Source organism: Ambystoma mexicanum, chromosome 3q (genome assembly GCF_040938575.1).
Source record: "Ambystoma mexicanum isolate Mex_15411 chromosome 3q, UKY_AmexF1_1, whole genome shotgun sequence".
NCBI lineage: Eukaryota > Metazoa > Chordata > Amphibia > Caudata > Ambystomatidae > Ambystoma > Ambystoma mexicanum.
This window is the reverse complement of record NC_090926.1, coordinates 1223731756-1223749202: the sequence shown is the minus strand read 5'-3', so window position 1 is coordinate 1223749202 and position 17447 is coordinate 1223731756. Positions and strand designations below refer to the sequence as shown.

Here is a 17447-nt window from a genome sequence, read left to right as displayed (position 1 = left end):
TGATCCTCTCCTCGAAGCTGCCCGTCGTCTGGATCCAGCGTGCGTCCAGGAACTCCTGCAACGGGCGCATTAGAGCCTGCACAGGCGGATGAGATAAATGCAAGAAGACATCATTCCGAGGAGGGACTTGATGGACCTCACCCTGGCCGCGTCCGCAACCAGCATCCGCTGCACCTTGCCCAAGATGGCCCTCGTCCTTTCCTCCGACGGAGAGGCCAGAAGCGACACTGTGTCGAGCTTCGCTCCCAGAAACACTGCGTCTTGCGCGGGCACCAGGTGGAGAATCCCAGGTCCGTGAGTAGTTGGACGGTCCTTGCCGTGTGCTCCACGGCAAGCTCCTTCGTCTTTGCTCGGATGAGCCAGTCGTCCAGGTAGGGGTAGACGTGGATCCCCTCTAGGCGCAGCCGCGCCGCCACCGGTGCGAGGCACTTGGTGAACACCCTGGGTGCCGACCTCAATCCGAAGGGAAGGGCTCTGAACTGGTAGTGACGCCCTTGGACCACGAATCTGAGAAACTTTCGGTGTCCCTTTATGATGGGGATATGGAAGTAGGCATCCTCCAAATCCAACAACGACAGGAAATCGCCCTCCTCCAGTCGACCCAGGACGTGTTGGAGGGTGACCATCCGGAACTTCTGTGCCTTGATGAATTTGTTCAGTCGTCGTAGGTCCAGGATGGGACGCCATCCTCCCGTCTTCTTCTTCACGAGGAAGTATCTTGAGTAAACTCCGGAGCCCCGAAGCCTCTTTGGGACGAGCTCGATGGCGCCCTTCCTGAGCATCGCCCTTACCTCCAAGAGAAGTTGAGGGACGTGATGTTCCTTCCTGGCCCCAGGGGGGACGCGCGGGCACCTCTTTAGAAACTCGAGCGCGTGACCCTGAGCCAGGGCGTCCAGCACCCAACGGTCGGTGGAGATGGACTCCCACACGCTGAGGAAGCTCCCAGCCGGCCTCCCACCGGGGTGCTTCGGTGGGGGCCCGACCCCATGGCCGGTTCAGTCCTGCTTCGATGAGGCTTTGCCGCCTTGTCCTCCTTGGCGACGACGGCAGGATCCGCCCGACTTGCCTCGTCCCCTGTAGGCTTCCTGTGACGACGAATGGGCTGCTTGACGATAGGTGGAAAATCCGCCGCTGGAACCTTTGGAGGAACCCTGTTTGCCTCCGCCGCTCCGAAAGGGCGGCTGTCGTTGCTGGAGAACACCAAGAGCCTGGGCCGTCTACGTGTCCGCCTTGATGGCTTGTAGGGAATCGTCCACTGTTTTCCCAAACAGGTTGCTCCCGTCGAACGGCATGTCCAAGACTCTGGTCTGCACGTCCTGATGGAAGTCACGCCGTTGTCCAACTGGCAAAATCCAGTGTCAGCGATGTCCATCGCTATCGTAATGGCACTTCTCCTTTCTGCAAGAGCTCTAGGGCCTCCGCCCTCTTGTCATCTGGTAGGAAGTCCAGCAGGGGGGCGAGTTTGTACCACAACTCCCTGTCGTAGCGGGCTACGATAGCCAAGGCGTTGGCAGCCTTAATCGTTGTCGCTGCCGATGAGATGACTCTGCGTCCCATCGTGTCCAATTTCTTTCCCTCGCCGTCCGGCGGGGAGGTTGACGTAGAGGACGCGCCCCCCCGCTTTCTTCCTGGCCGCCGCGGAGACGACCAAGTCCTGGGTCGGCTGTGCCCGAAGGCACAAGGGGGCCGCGTCCGGGACCCGGTACTTCTTCTCGTACCGATCCCTTCTAGCCGGCGTTGTGGATGGGTTCTTGAGGAGGGAGAGATCCTCATCCCAGATATCGTCCAGTAGAGGTACAGCGAGGACCGTCTTCCTCTTGGTCTCGCGCCGTTGATAAAGGAAACCTTCCTTCTTCTTCTCTTCCGGGCAGAGCTGGAAAAGCTCGGATACCCTGGCGATCATGGCGTGAAACGATCCAATCTCGTCGGGTAGGGAGCCCGGGTGGGAGGTGACGATGGGAGATCCTCGTCGTAAACCTCCTCATCTGTACCCGTCGCGGCCGTGTCAGTCCCCGTATCATCCCCACGTGTTGTGGACGGGGAGGAGGGCTGAGCAGGGCGCGATGGTTGAAAAGGAGGTGGAGGATGAATCCTTCTTCTCTTAAGAGGAGGGCTCCCAGAAGGGCCTGGCTCCGGGTCCCCCGTCGGGAGCGGTTCCTCCGTTGGTGGTAACGGCAGTCTCGTCCTTATCTCCGAGCATAAGGACTGTATAGCCAACAAAATGGCCGCCGAGTTGTCTTGCGGCACTGGTTGAGGGGGTTCCGACGGGCGATCAGGAGCCCCGTCGGCACCCTCGACGTTCTCGTCGTCTCCCACGTCGGGGTCTCTCCCGACAGGATGGTCTTCTTCCACGCCAGCACCGTGGCCTAAGACTTCGATCAGCTCCTCCTCAGAGGTTGAGGCCGAATCCACGACGACCTCCTGCCCTCCCCTTTTTCTTCTCCGTCGAAGGTTTCACGGGGGTCCTGTCGATGGGCATGAAAGAGGACTCCCTCTGTGGTGGCAGGGAGATTCTGGGCCCCGAGGTCACCACCACTGGTGTAGCCTCCACAGGCTGAGCCAGGGCCGCTGCGACTGTCTCGATAGAGGCCTTGGCCGGATGGATCAAGGCTTTCCCACCTTAGGTGCGCTCACCGCCTTCTCTTTGGGGGGAGGGTCACCACCTCGCTCCCCCTCCGATGGGGCCTTCGAGCACGACCGGGGTCTCTCCAGGAGCTTCGCCGGGTGCTCGGCCTTCCTCTTACCCGAGCCAGAGCGTTGGCTCGTGGTTGATGGCGCCGGGGAGGATGCGCCCTGCCTGGCATCCGTAGAGCCCGACCGTTAGGCGCTCCCGGTGCCAGCGGACTCGCAGTGCTTGGCCTTCTGTTGGACCCCCGTCGCCGGGGTGCGCTCAAAGGTCTTAGAAGACCGCTCGGACTTCTTCTTCTCGCCTGACGGGCTCTTTCCTTCCAGCCAGTTGGCGAGACGCTGATGGCGGTCCTTCATGGTCCGCTCCGACATATTGCCGCAAGAGGCACAGTCCTTCTCCACGTGCGTCTTGTCTTCATGCAGGCAGTAAAGGCAAAGGGAGTGTTCGTCCTCCTTAAAGACATTCTGAAGCTGGCATCCAGGGCAGACCCTGAACAGCTTTCCGGGCGTCGAGCTTCCCTTCTCCTGGGCCATGCTCGAGAAGGGCCTGAGAAACTTCTGGAGTCCTCCAAAAGCATGGCTCGACGAAATCTTCACCCTTGAGGGGCGTAGAAGAATCCGACACGGGTCCCCGTTGATCGGATAAAGAAACGGTGGAGCTTGAGGCTCTTTTGACCGAAAAAGAAAATATTCCTAAGAAAAAGCGCGAAAAAAACACTAACTCTCGAGAGCAATAGCACGAGGATCCTAACACTTGAACGTGCGGTAAAAATCTGAAGATGGCTGCCAGTGGCGGGGCTTAGGGAGATGGCAGTCATTGGCTGTGGTCAGTATGACGCAGAGATCAGTGATTGGTTACTAGTACGAAAGACAGATCAGAAACGAAACTGATACTGATTTTTCTTTACAGAGGATTCCCAGCCTGACGACGGGGAATATTCATGAGCATGTGAATCCATGCCAGACCCCATGCTGGAGAAACATCGCCACAGTGCCACTGCCAGGGCAGTAGTAGCTGCACCAGAAACTGCAGCGCCACCACCGGTGGAGAACCCACTTGCACCAATGCCAGCCACCGAGGGCCCACCATCAGCTGCGGCTAGCTCCGCTGGTGAGGCAGCCGCCACTGCCCCCCTATCCGATCCGGAGGACACCCTAGTGGAGCCTATGGTGATGCACACCCCAAGCCCCCCTAGAGCCAGCCCCAACCCAGACCCCTGGGTCTGATGTGACTGTTGAGGACAACTACCCAGCAATTATGTCTCCCATGTTACCTTCACCTGCTGCAGTGGGTGCATCAGAGGGCACAGCATCCAGTGCACGGTCACCCAGCACTGCCCCCCAACTGACCACCATCCTGGAGCGACAACATGAGCTGATTGTGCTGGTTGGCCAGCATGTCAAGGAGGCTGCCCGACTCAGGGAGAACATTGTGGAGACGGTGAGGCACTCCACTGAGAGAATGGATGCAAACACCAACAGGCTATGCAACGAGATAGCGATGCTCAGGGAGGTCCTTGTTCGCATGGCCGACACCATGGACCGCCACTTTTCACAGCCAGCCCAGTCTGCCCCATCATCATCTTCGGGGTCGAGACAGACAAGCCCCCTCCGGCGTTCTACACGCACCACCAGGTGCACGACTGACCGTCCCCAAGATGCTGCCAAAGACAATGGCAAATAGGGTGCCAATGGAGATTCCTCTGTGTGCATTGGCCAGGGCAAACATGCCAGACACATGAGGGACTGTTGGTGGGGGCTGGGGGATAGGGTGTTATGGGTCTGTTGTGTGGGGTGGGGGGTAGGGTGTTATGGGTCTGTTGTGGGGGGTGGGGGATAGGGTGGTGGGATGTTTTGTTACTTGCACTTCTACACCTTTCTGTTTCTCAATACACTGGTTTATGATCAAAACACAGGCTTGGACATCTTCATTGTGTATGTGTACTTTATTGGTAATAGGGTCCATTGCGTGCTCCCAAACATACACTAGTGCATTGATACCCATATCCATGTGACAGTAGGTAAACATGTTCCTCAGAATATTTGGTTGATCAGATGCTGTCTCACAGCACGTCCCTCCTGCCCATCCCCTCTTGCAAGACCTGCATCCCGTTCACCTCCGTCCTCATAACCATCATCATCCTCATCAGGCGCTTCCATTTCAACCTCAGGGGGCCGTGGCACATTCCGTCTGATACACATATTGTGCAGCATGACACATACCGTGGTGATCTTGCCCACCTTCTCATGTCCATACAGGAGAGCACCGCCAGACCTGCTAATGCACCTAAACCGTGACTTCGAAAGGCCAAAAGTCTGCTCGATCACGATGCGGGTACGGGTATGTGCATGATTGTATTCCTCCTCGTGCCTGTTCTGTTGGTTCCGTACAGGTGTGAGGAGCCAGGTCTTCAGGGGATAGCCCGCATCACCTGTGTGGAGGAAGGAACGGGGTCCTGTTACTGTTCACCTCAAGAGCGGCCTGTTCATATCACACAAATTGATATTGCATTGTGATTCAAGTACACAATTGACAGCATACATGCAGATGGTCTGGGTGACAGCAACGTGCAACTAGACATGCCACATTGATGCCTCAAACAGTAATTGACATGTCCTGGGTGATGCGAGGTCTTCGGTGTCCCTGGGGACAGGCAGATATGTTTCCACACTGCTGGTGCACTGCCATTCCAACATTGATGTTGCCATGCAGAGAGGCATCTCTTCAGTGGTGGAATAGGTGCGTGGGGAATTGCTATGGCTAGTGGTGATCCCTTTGCATGCATTATAGGGCACATTGCATTATTGATGTTGTGCTGGACAAATTCAGGATGCAATCTTGATGGCATGTGTGGAATTTTTGTATTTTGTGGCGTGGAATGTTGTGCAATTTGTATGTGGATGGATGTTTAATGTTACTAGACCTGGAATGTCATCTGTGTTGTGTAGCCTATACTTGCATGTCGGTTCATCTCAAATATGTTGCCGCCTTCCCAGATGGACATTGCCGTACATCTGTATGTGCATTTTGTCCACATACGACAGGCTACACCCAGTTGGAGTACGTGTCTCCCCCCCCTTCACACAGTTGGAGTACGTATCTCTCCCCCCCCTTTCACACCCAGTTGGAGTACGCATCTCTCCCCCCCACTTCACACCCAGTTGGAGTACGTATCTCTCTCCCCCCCCTTCACACCCAGTTGGAGTACGTATCTCCCCCCCCTTCACACCCAGTTGGAGTATGTATCTCACCCCCCCAGTCACATTGCCATGTGCTTGCCCTGCTACTCACCAAGTAGCCACAAACACTGTCCGGTGTGTTGCTCCATGTAGCGTGGGATAGTTAAGTTCCATGGAATCATGGGTTGATCCGGGAAATCATGCACAGCAACGTGTGATTATCTTGTGGGCGTCACATACCATTTGGACATTGATAGAGTAGAATTGCTTCCTGTTTCGGTAGACTACTTCATTGTGATGTGGGACCACCAATTCCACATGGGTACAGTCGATGGCCCCGATGCAACTTGGGATGCCTGCCAGTGAATAGAAGCCAACTTTTGTGTTTGCAATCTCCTGGGCAGTCCGTGGCATGGATATGTGTTCAGCTGCATGCTTCAGGAGGGCATCGAGTACCTGGTTCAGCGTGCGGGAGAATACTGGTTGTGAGATGCCATGCATCTGTCCCACTGTATGCTGGTAGGTGCCTGTGGCCAGGAAGTGCAGCACACTCACCACCTTCATTAGCGGGGGGATGGCAGTTCTGATGTCTATGAGGCTCACAATGTTGTCGTGGATCATGTCCACGATGCTGGTGATGGTAGCCCTGTCCAAACGGTACAGGGTGTGTATCTGCTCAGGGGTTAGGTTAAATGGACTGGCTCTGATCCTGGGGATTGGTGGGTGCCTCTGTGGTATGATTGGGTGACGTGGTAGTGCTTGCTGTGCCTGTCTTTGACCTCCTCCTCCTCCTCCTCCTCCTGCATCTCCTTTGTGCTGCCTGTTGTTGTTGCAGCTGCACTGCAATGCGGTCCTCCAGGCCTTGTAATGCTGCCAATATTGGAACCATCTTGGTGTGGGAAGGGGTGTGGTGTGCTCCTTTTGAGCTGCCACAGTCTCCATTGCCTCCACCTGTGCTGATTGTGTCCACCTGTGGCAGGTGCGAACACTGCTCAGTTCTCTTAACGGGTGGTTCGCGATGGCGGTATTAGCGCCATGGCGGTAAGGGGTTTTAGGCGCTTTACCATGCCGCTATTAGCATGGCCGCTTGACTTGTGATAGTGAGCTATTGGCGGCATGGTGCTATTTACGGGATGGTGGGTCGCGCGCACGCGGACTGGCCGCTATTAGTGGCAGCCTACTTAGCGGTGCCGCTAATAGCGGTGAGCCGGGTCTTGATCCGCATGGGGATTTAACGTTACCGGTATTCCATTACCGGTAACGTTAAATCCCTACTGCCTACCGTGTAATGAGGCCCTATGTGTTCACTGGATCCAAAACACTGGGCGAATTCATGGAAATCGAATTTAAGGCGCTCACCATTTCAGACCACTCCCCTTTAATCGCGACACGGACGCATGTCGCCGCGAGAGTTCCCATTCCAACGTGGTGGATGCGTGCGTAGGCAGTGCTGTAAGGGGAGTTTCAGGGCCATATGACAGAGGTGATGGATGAAAATTTTAGATAGGAAGAGTACAATGTGGGACGCTTTTAAGGTGGTGGTGCAGTGTGCAGCGATTGGGAAAATGGGGGCATCCGAATGGACATGATGAGGGACCTACAGGAAACGGAGGACCGCATAGCAAGCGCAGAGAGGAAGGCTGGACTAACAGGGGTGGAGCTGAAGGAATTGCTAACAATGAGACTAAAATGCACTAATATCTGGGAGAAACTAGGGAGGCTTGATTTTGTGAAATACACGCAGAAGCTGCACACTGAAGGCGACAAGCCTGGCAAGGTACTCACCTGGCTCACTAGGCAAGAGAAGCACAGGGACGCGATCAATGCAATAAAATAATAGGAAGGGGAGATTATCAGGTCCTAAAAGGGCGTTAATGAGGTTTTCTCTAAATGTTATGAGGACCTATGCTCTCTCGCCCCGAGCACAGAAGGGAGACATATGCTAGAGGCACTATCCCAAGTGGTAAGACCCCAGGACCCGATGGACTCCCCGGAAATTGTACAGGAAATATAAAGAGACACCAGCACCTAAACTCTTGGAAGTATACGGGGAAGCATACGAACATGGTGGGCTACCCGACACCATGCGAGAATCGCTAATCATCCCGATCCTAAAACCTAGGAAGCAGCCAGTCGACTGCGGATCATACAGGGCCCTCTCTATGATCAATCAGGATAGTAAGATCCTAACTGTAGTTCTCGCTAAAAGACTAAAACAGGTTATAACGACCATTGTACATACAGACCAAAAAGGATATGCCCCAGGCATGGAATCTACAGAGATTCCATCATGTCATCGATCAGACAAATTCTGCACCAAGGGACAGCGCTGTGGCCTCCCTCGACACAATAAAAGTCTTTGATTCAGTATGATGGGACTTGCTGCTGGAGGTACTAGCACACTTTGGGATAGGCCAAGCGTTCCTGAAGTGGATTGAGTTGATATACGCAGAACCAAAAGCCAGAGTTAAAACAGGGAGGCCATTTTCTGCGGCATGGTAGATCCATAGAAGTACGAAACAGGGTTGTCCATTGTCACCAATGCTCTACATACTGGCCCAGGAACCTCTCGCAGCCTTCCTTAGGAAGGAATACGTCGAAGCAGGCATACGTATCAACAACATCACCCACCTCATTTCTCTATACATAGATGATAAACTTATATACGAGAACCAGCCGGAAGAGAACTTGCAGCATTTGCTAGACATCATAGCAGAATTTGCCATAGTGTCGGGTATACAGGTCAATAAAAAAAGTCCTTCCAGTTCCCCCAAAGAGCACTGAGAAAGGCAAAACTGAAGCAACTAGCAGTCCTAGGATTACAATGGGCGCGGGAGTCCTTACACTACCTGGGAATTAACATTCACCATAACCCAGGGGCTTCACACCGCAGTAACACTCTGGTGGGGCTCGGGTGGGTCAAGACTTTCATGACATTCTGGAAGAAGCTGCCCTTGGGGGTGCCAGGTATGGCAACGCGCCTGAAAATGATAGTACTATCCTGCCTACTATATCATTTTGCCAACATCCTCTACTACATACACCAAACATTCTTTCACCAACTTAATACGGTCATCAGGGAATTCCTGTAGGGAAGGCATAGAAACAGGGTAGCCTTGGGTACATTGCAGACGGACTATGACCAGGGAGGGATCAAACTTCTGCATTTCGAGTTATATTACTTAGCGGGCCAGCTACAGTTCATTGCACAATGGCTAGGAGATGAGCTGTCCCTAGATACCTTACTCTTACAGCCTGCGATTGGTCAATACTACCTGAAAGAAATAATATGGAGGAGTAAGTTGTAGGGACAACAACCCCCTCTACTTATTATACTCGTCTAGCCCTATGGAAAAGAGCTTGCAGGATCTTAAAGATCCCAGATCCTTGCTCGATACACACTCCCCTGGTGGTATTCATTAACAGCCAATCTGGTGCACTGCGCACATTCAGGAGACATTGGGAGGCCAAGGGCATCGCCCATATCAGCGACTTTTGGGAGGTGGGACAGTGGATAGAGTTCCAGAGACTAGCTCAAGACGATAGCATACATAAAGGTCAGTTCATGTTATACAAAGGCATAAGGGACACTTGAATAAAAGAGGGCCAGGGTTGAATGAGGGCAAGAGAATGAGTGAAGTACTCGATATATGGTGTGTAGTAGCGGAGCAAGGCCACACTGTGACCAGGCTATACGAAATTGCTCCTGCGCAATGAAGGATGACCACGCTGCCTGCACAAAGTAGATGGGAGCACGAGTTGAGGAGGCTACTAACAGATATGGAATAGGATTGAGCATTGATGTATGTTAAAAGTGTCTAGAAACGCCAGATTTCAATTAACACAATTATATGGGACGCAGAGGGCGTACTTTATCCCACACAGACTACCCAAAATAGGGAGCAGGTCTGCTCAGGCATGTCCACGGTGCACCTTCGACGATGCAGATATGCTGCATATATTTTGGACATTCCCGGTGATAGGGAAATTCTGGGAAGAGATCACAACAAGAGCAACCACTGGTGGTATTTGACTGTTCAAATGGCCACCTGAGTTCTTCCTGCTGGGCCTATTCCCGAGAGGTAATAGACAATTGACTCACATTGCTAAATTGAAGGACTTTATGTGCATCCTGGAAAAACGCAGAATTACCATACACAAGAAATCTAAAAGGGGCATGTTGGGCAGACCTGAGACGCTGGTCGCTGGTGGAATCAGCGGTGTGGCATAATGCACTTTTATTTTTATTTATTTTATTTGTAATTCGCTAAAGACGAGCCCGAAGGCATGGTAGCGCGAACAAGACACAACAAACACACAACAAAGAGTATCCGTGGGAAGCAGAAGAAGGAGAGCTAGGTCATGCAGACGTGCAGAGTCAGATTATTGAACAGAATGTATTCAAATAAATGGGTTTTCAATCTACTCTTGAAAAGCTGCAGGTTGGTACATAACCTCAATTTTAGCGGAAGCAGGTTCCACAACTGTGGAGTATCATGTGGAAAAGATCTATCCTCCACATAGGAGACATGCGCTCTCATCGTCTCTAGTAAACCAGTATTTTTTTACCTCAATACCCTATGCGCCGATAGGCGTGAAATGCGACTGGCCAGATACTTGGGGGCTTGCCCTGAAATACAATTATGCGTAATATACATCACCCAATAATTGATACGGCTATGAATAAGAAGTGCCAATGTAATGCTCTTCTAGCTGTTGTAACGTGGTCTCTCCTTTGCAGCCCTGCCAAAATGTGCACAGCATTATTCTGGATCACCTGCAAGCGGGTCAGATCCTGTATGGAGATACCAAGAAGTAGACTGGAGCAGTAATCAATCTTGGCTCTGATAATGGCACGAGCAACTGCGGCACAATTTACTGATGACAGAAATGGCTGCAGCTGAGCTAAAAGCTTCAGATGATAACACGGGCTGGAGACAAAATAGTTAACCTGCTTTTTCATGCTTTTTCAGTGTCTTGATTTTATTCCGGGTGTTAATAATGCAATCTGCAATTTTAAAAGATGAATATTTCGCATTAAGCTTCTTGCAGTGCCCAGAATCATACGTTAAGTCTTTGAACTATTAAGGGCCAGCTTATTTACTTGCATACATGACTGGAAAATTACGTAAATGTAGTTTAGCGAGACAAAATCATGTGTGTAATCTCCAGTCATGAGCACAAAACACTGTATCATCTGCATAGTTTGCATACACCACACCAAGTTTATCCAGTTGTTCAAATAAGGGGATCATAAAGATGTTAAAAAGGGTGGGTGCCACACATGAGCCCTGTGGGACCCCGCATTAGACATTGAACTCATCAGCTATTTCATTATCAGAAAAGACCCTGGCTCTGCGATCCGCAAGGAAAGATTTCACCCACTCCATCGCTGGTTCGGAGAAATGCACAGATGTCCAAAATCTCTCTGCCAATATAGCGTGATCCACAAGATCAAACGCGGCATAGAGATCCAACAGCATGAGCATCGTAAATTTGCCCTCTGCCATGGTTTGCATTATGCTGGTCTTGAGCTCTAAAATGGTAGATTCCATACTGTGGGCTTTTCTGAAGCCAGATTTTTTTGGACCCTAAGATGCCATGGGCAGCCAAAAAAGCTTCGATCTGGATATGAGCCACTTTGTCTAAGATCTTCAGCAGGTAAGGTATGTTCGTAATGGGATTATTGTTGCCCACTATACTGGGATCTTTTTTATAAGTGGTGTAATCCACGCTTGTTTTATAATTCTTGGGTCATAGTTTTCCCTAAAGGAGGCACTAATGAATTTGTAATCAAGGGCACCAAATGTGGAGCACAGGCTTTAACAGTAATAGTCGGGCAAGCATCACCCCTACAATTGGTGGGCTTAAGTTTGCCCAAGATCTCAGACAAATACTGCTCTGAGATGGGCTTAAAAGGTACACTCTGGCCAGATTTTGGGAGCTGCTTGTTCTGGGATAATGTTCCCACCCACTGGATAGTCTTTATTTTTGCGACAGATACTTTTTTTTGCGTTTTTTCTAATTTATCCAGGAATGCCTCCTGGACATTATTACACCAAACAGCATTTGTTATCACCTGATTAGGTGCACGACAGGGATTTCCAACTCTTTTAGGATCTTGAAAAGCTCCTCTGAGCTGGATGCTGCTCCAGAAATGCAAGAATCATATTAATTCCTTTTGGCACAAATAATGGACGATTTGTATGTTTTCACAGCCTGTGCATAAATTAATTTATTCTCGTTAGACTTGGATTTGTCCCAGTGTTTAAGTGCCACACAAACGCTATTTCTAAGGACCTGCATTTCCGACTTAAACCCTGTTTTGTCGGATGGTTTCATAACTATACGTGATTTTTCTGGCTCTGGGCTTTCCATGGCTAGTTCCATTGTTTTACAGTAGACATTGGAAAGTTATTCTGCTGAATTAAACTTAGCTAAACCATTAGCCAAAGGTGCAAAAAAAGGGGCCATAGCTACAGGAGTGAGTTTACAGATATTTCTGAAGGTAGCCCTACAACCCTCACAGAGTTTTTTGGACCGGAGAGATAGTCATATTCCAATCCAAAAGATGATCCGACCACGGGTATTGACTATAATGTACATCTTCAATACAGATGTTTTGAGCTAGAACCCAATCCAGGGTTTTGCCTTTATCATGTGTGGATGATGTGGTATGTTGGTCAAACCCAAGGTCGGATAACAGAGTTCAATGGCATAGCTGATGCATCCACAAGGTTAAAATAACAAAAATTAAAATCCCCCAGAATCAGAGTTTTGGTGTTAGGCTTTAGCATAGGAGCTAAGAAGTCGCTAAAATTTGAAACAAATTTCTCAGTGCTATGTGGTGGTCTATAGACAATCACAATATTGATAGTCGAGTTAGGGTTAACTTGGAACTTAACCCAGAGTACTTTGCAATCTGTGGATTATCAATTTTACGTATATTGAAAACTTGATTGCAAATTAAAGCCACCCCACCACCTCTGGTGTTCAAACGATCATGTCTAAGAATATTCTAGCCATTGGGAACTGCCAGGGTAAGTGAGGGTCCAGCTGGATCATGCAGCCATGACTCCGTGATCGAAACAAAAATCTATTTGGTGATCCAAAATATAATCTGCAACCTCAGTTCAATGCCTAACCAAGGACATAGTATCTAATGACATACATTTCACTTTCCCTATAACAATGCATTTTTTGGTTTCACTGCATGTTATGTCCAATCTATCATGCCTAGAGAGCATAGAGATATCAAGCCGAGTCCCAGATGGCAATGTGCCTCCAAACGTGACCCAAACCCAATATCTCCTGTGTAATATGAGTGGGGTGGGTAGGACTGGTGAGCTCATTAATAGCAGTAAGATCAATGTCTGCTTTAATCCTATAAAAGCAAGGGGATTCCCTATGTGTGTACTCAGAGACACTAATGATATTATGCTCTTATCTGGCTATGGTCATACCCACCTCCAACTCACAACCAGCCACCTCTCCCTTCACATGGGCCTTAGAAGCAACCTCATGGGGCGGGATGATGGGGGCAGTAATGGAGGGTAAGGTCGGAGCTATACACTGAGAGTGGATAGGGCTGAGTACTACAATGTGCTTGCAGACAGCCTCAGTGTAAGTGAGGATGCTGGAGGACACCGCCGTCTGAGCATAATTATTAAGGTTGGATGGCTCCAGTATGTTACAGCTACACTGACATAGAACTGGGAGGCTGTTCGCCTCTGCATGCGGAATTTATAGCCTTAAAAACGTCTGCAATGCCCATGTTAGCACAAAGTGGCAGGTTCAAGTGCAAAAAGGCATGTTTTATGAGGCCGATAAGCTGTGGCAGTATGTGTGGTAGATCTTCATTGAATTCCATCATTTTAGTGGGGGGGGGTCGGTAAACAAGAATGCCGTTTTTGGAAAGATTAGCGTTGGGGAGGAATTTCAGATGGATAATGTCGCACCATGGTTAGATAATCATGTTCTTGAAGAAGTGTAGGACTGACGTGGCCAGGAGAGCAACACCTCCCCCAGGGCCATGCTCAACTTTTTCCCAAAAAAGCAAAGCACTTGGAGAATTGCCAGGCTTAAATTTGGGCCATTGGAGTCTCTAAGCCAAGTTTCGGTTATGCACATCATGTCGAGGGACTCGTCCTGCGTGTAGTGATGAACATTAATAGCATATTTGTTAACGGAGCGCGTGTTTAATAGGGACATCTTGATGGGGTGTGTGTCCTGAGTAGTCTGTGTGTGCGGGAGTTCTAGGGTAGGCATATCTTCTTCACAATTAGCACTATTTGTCTGGATCAGTACGTTGGAAAGGCTTGGGAGCTCCGGGGGTTTCTTATTTTTTGACACTTCGTTCGAATCCTGCTGCTCTATAAGGGCTCTTGAGGGCTGCACCTGCAGTTGATTCTGAAGCAGGGGTGGGGTTGACGCATCTTTAGCCTCCGGCTCAGGTGATAGGAAAAGGCCAAAGCACCAGTACCAGTGCCCCTGCCATGGTCGTTTATGCCAGTAGCAGAGGGCAGGGCATCAAGGAGAGCCTTTCGCTCCAGTTCTGTCTTTGAGATGTCATCCAACCCAGCATATAGTTTGGCGGGGACATTGTCGTAGAGGTCCGTAACATATTTAGCAATTTCTCGTCTTATGTTTTGAATGCCTAGTAATGCTATCAATTCTAGATGTAAGCCATTGTTGTGGGAAGGGTAGCTAAAGGAACTAAAGTTGCTTGTCAGTAAGACAAAAGTAAAAATGTCCTCCGCCCAAACTACCTGACCCTACTACTATATATAACTAAATTATATATCATATAGGCCAAAAGAATGTCTTTCCTCCACTGGTCTCTTCTCCTCTTTTTCGGTAGTCTCTTTGTCTGTATTTTTCTCTTTGTTACAGATATTTCTTAATGTAACTTTTCCTGGATCTGTAATCAGCTCTTGTAGTTCAAGAAAACTCTTGGATTGCGTGCTTTCTGTGGTCCTAGGTTTCAAATAGTCCCTCACCCTCTTGTTATAACATATAGACTCTTCCCAGTCTTTTAATTCAGGCTTTCCTGATAGGGATATTTCTTGGTTCTCTTTTAGAATGTTCTTGTCAAGGATTCTATTTCTTAAGCTGTCTTCTTTTTTATCTTCTCTTGACAGCTTTATTTCTGGTCTTTCAATAAGTGCTTCTAGGTTGTGCTTTCTACAGCCTTCAACTACGAAGGTAAAGTGTATCTTACATTCCTCCCAGAGGATTAATTTCCAGTCTCTGTTGGCTCGCCAGCTGGGTTGGTTAAATCTCTCTTTTATATGTTTTTCACCTTTCTTTTTAACTGTTCTCTTTATTGCTATCTCATCCTCAGGATTGGGATGAGTGTCTCTCTTCATAAATATCCAACTTCTACAATTAGATAATCTCTTGTTTTCTTGTGCTTTTGCAACTCTGATTATACAGTTTTATATTCAATTACTCATCCTTAGTACGGGGACGAGTTTCTTCTAGAGTCTAAAATGTTCCGGCAGCCTCCCGCTTTTCCTGGTTCCCCTAGGTACCTCTCTGTATGCAGGGGAAGGTTGCAGGGATCAGCTCTCGCTCGGGTGTCTTTTCTCGCTCCTTCAGCTCATCAGCTCTCCGTTCTCGGTTCCTCGTCGGATTACCGCCCTGCTCGGCACTGGCAATCGGAGGCTATTCATGCTTCCAGGGCCGTTGGTCTTGGCATTGTTGTTCAGGTGTCCTGCCCACCATGCGGCAAGTGTGGTCATGCCACCACCAGGTTTCTCAGTTCTCTCTTCCTCCTTGTAACGCTCTCTTTGCAGTTGCAACAGCAGGCACACTGGCGTCTTGCATTGCCAATCTGCTGCTCGTCGAAAGTCAGGCGCTCTGTGACTGGCCTTGGCTCCCCCTACACAAGGCGTGACGACATCAGGGTCTTCCCTGGCGTACAGCACTCTCCTTCTCCTATGCTCTGACTTGTCCCAGTTAAATATGCACCTCTTGTTAAAGAGATTTCTTCCTTTCTTTTTGCATTGCCTTCATCCAATTGTTAAGATGCCACAGTATTCTATATAGGAGACAATCCTATGTAGGCGGCTATAGTAGATAGTCTAGGGAGTTCCTCACAGGAACAGGAGTCCTTGTCCCCAAAGGGGCGAGTCTCTACCAGTGAGGTGCTACTTGCCTCAACCCCTAAGGAGGGTCTTACACAGCGGGCCAACCTTCTTTGGCTCACAGCGGGAGGCTCCCCCTTGGGGAGAAGAATACCTGTGATTCGTCACAGTACCCAACGCTGGTCAAGATGGTTTTTATTCGGAGTGTCCTGTCTTTGGTGGGGGACTTTGCAAAATGGGAAATAATCTTTATGGGTGATTTCAACTTAGCTTAGTCCCCGACCCTAGATAGGAGTCAGGGCAGATCCCGGGGGAGTATGGCTGCATGTAAACTTCTAAAAAAGGGAATGGAAAGGTTAAAACTCAGGGATTTCTGGAGAGAGATGAGGGAGCAGCAACGAGATTTCACCTTTTTCTCTAGCATCCACAGGACATATTCAGGAATAGACATCTCAGACTCAGCTCTGCTGCTAGGCAGGGAAAAGTAAGCCTCAATAGTCAGTATATCCCACTCGGACCATGCCCCGGTTCAAGTGAGGCTTATCTCCCACCTGGGGTGAGAGGGATGTGGAAATAGAGCTTCCCATCTGAGCTTCTCAAGGACCCGGTTCTGGCCAAGAGCATAGGAGGAAAGATCATCGGCTGCTTTGAGGATGGTCCTACATCCTGCACCTCGGAAACTGTGATGTGGGATGTATTCAAAACCGTGATCAGGTGGGCACTGATATCACCGAAGTCTCAAAGGACGAAGCAGCTAAGAGCCCTAAAGCAGTGCCTTGAGAGGGAATTGCTGGAGCAAAAGAAATTAATGGAGAGAAATCCCACTAGAGCCAACCTCTGGGCCTTTAGGGGGACTGCAGGCCAACTGGAGCTGTTGAGAACCAGACGGGTCGAGGTGGTGTTGTTATAGGCCAGGCAGCAATACTGTGTCTGTGCCAATAAGGCAGATAAGCTATTGGCTAAGGCCCTTCGGCAGCAAAGAAGATCTAGGATGATCAAGTCTTTGGTGAATGAAAGGGGAACACGATCAGATGGACAGAGGAAACAATCAGTGGGTTTGCTAGGTACTAGGAGTTGCTTTATGCCTCTGAGTTTCCCGCTGCTAAGCCCCAAAGCGAATACTTGAATGATTTGCCTATGCCACAGATTTGCCGAGAAGACAGGGAGAAACTGGAAGCATAAATAACTGTCATGATGCCTACCCCTTGGCATCAGGACCAAGGCCCTCAGCTCCGGGAGAAGGCATCCAGACATTTGTTTAAACCTCAGCAGCCCCGGCTAGGGGCTGTCTGGGTTCAGTCCTGGCGCCTTAGGCGCCAGGCTCATCATAGAAATCAGTCCTGGCGTCATAGGCGCCAGGCTCATAGACTTTACTTACCTGATGCAGACCATGCTGCAAAAGAGTCCAAGCCTACATGAGGCCTGGATGGGACTATTTTGTTACAGGGACTATTTTTTACTCGGGTGTGGCTCTAGGGAACTTCTTACCTGGAACTACTTTGGAGGCTATTTAAACCACACCCGAACAGCAGCACATGCTTTGCGTTATTC

The 17447-nt window shown here is 49.8% G+C and overlaps 1 long non-coding RNA gene across 1 annotated transcript in view; it reads right to left on the bottom strand.

The window, feature by feature from the left end:
* Positions 1-4555: 4555 nt before the first annotated feature.
* Positions 4556-17447, bottom strand: part of LOC138447786 (uncharacterized) — a 146619-nt gene continuing 133727 nt past the window's right edge. The window contains exon 3 of the long non-coding RNA XR_011259945.1: positions 4556-5060. This is a non-coding gene — a long non-coding RNA (uncharacterized lncRNA). The remainder of the gene's footprint in view (positions 5061-17447) is intronic.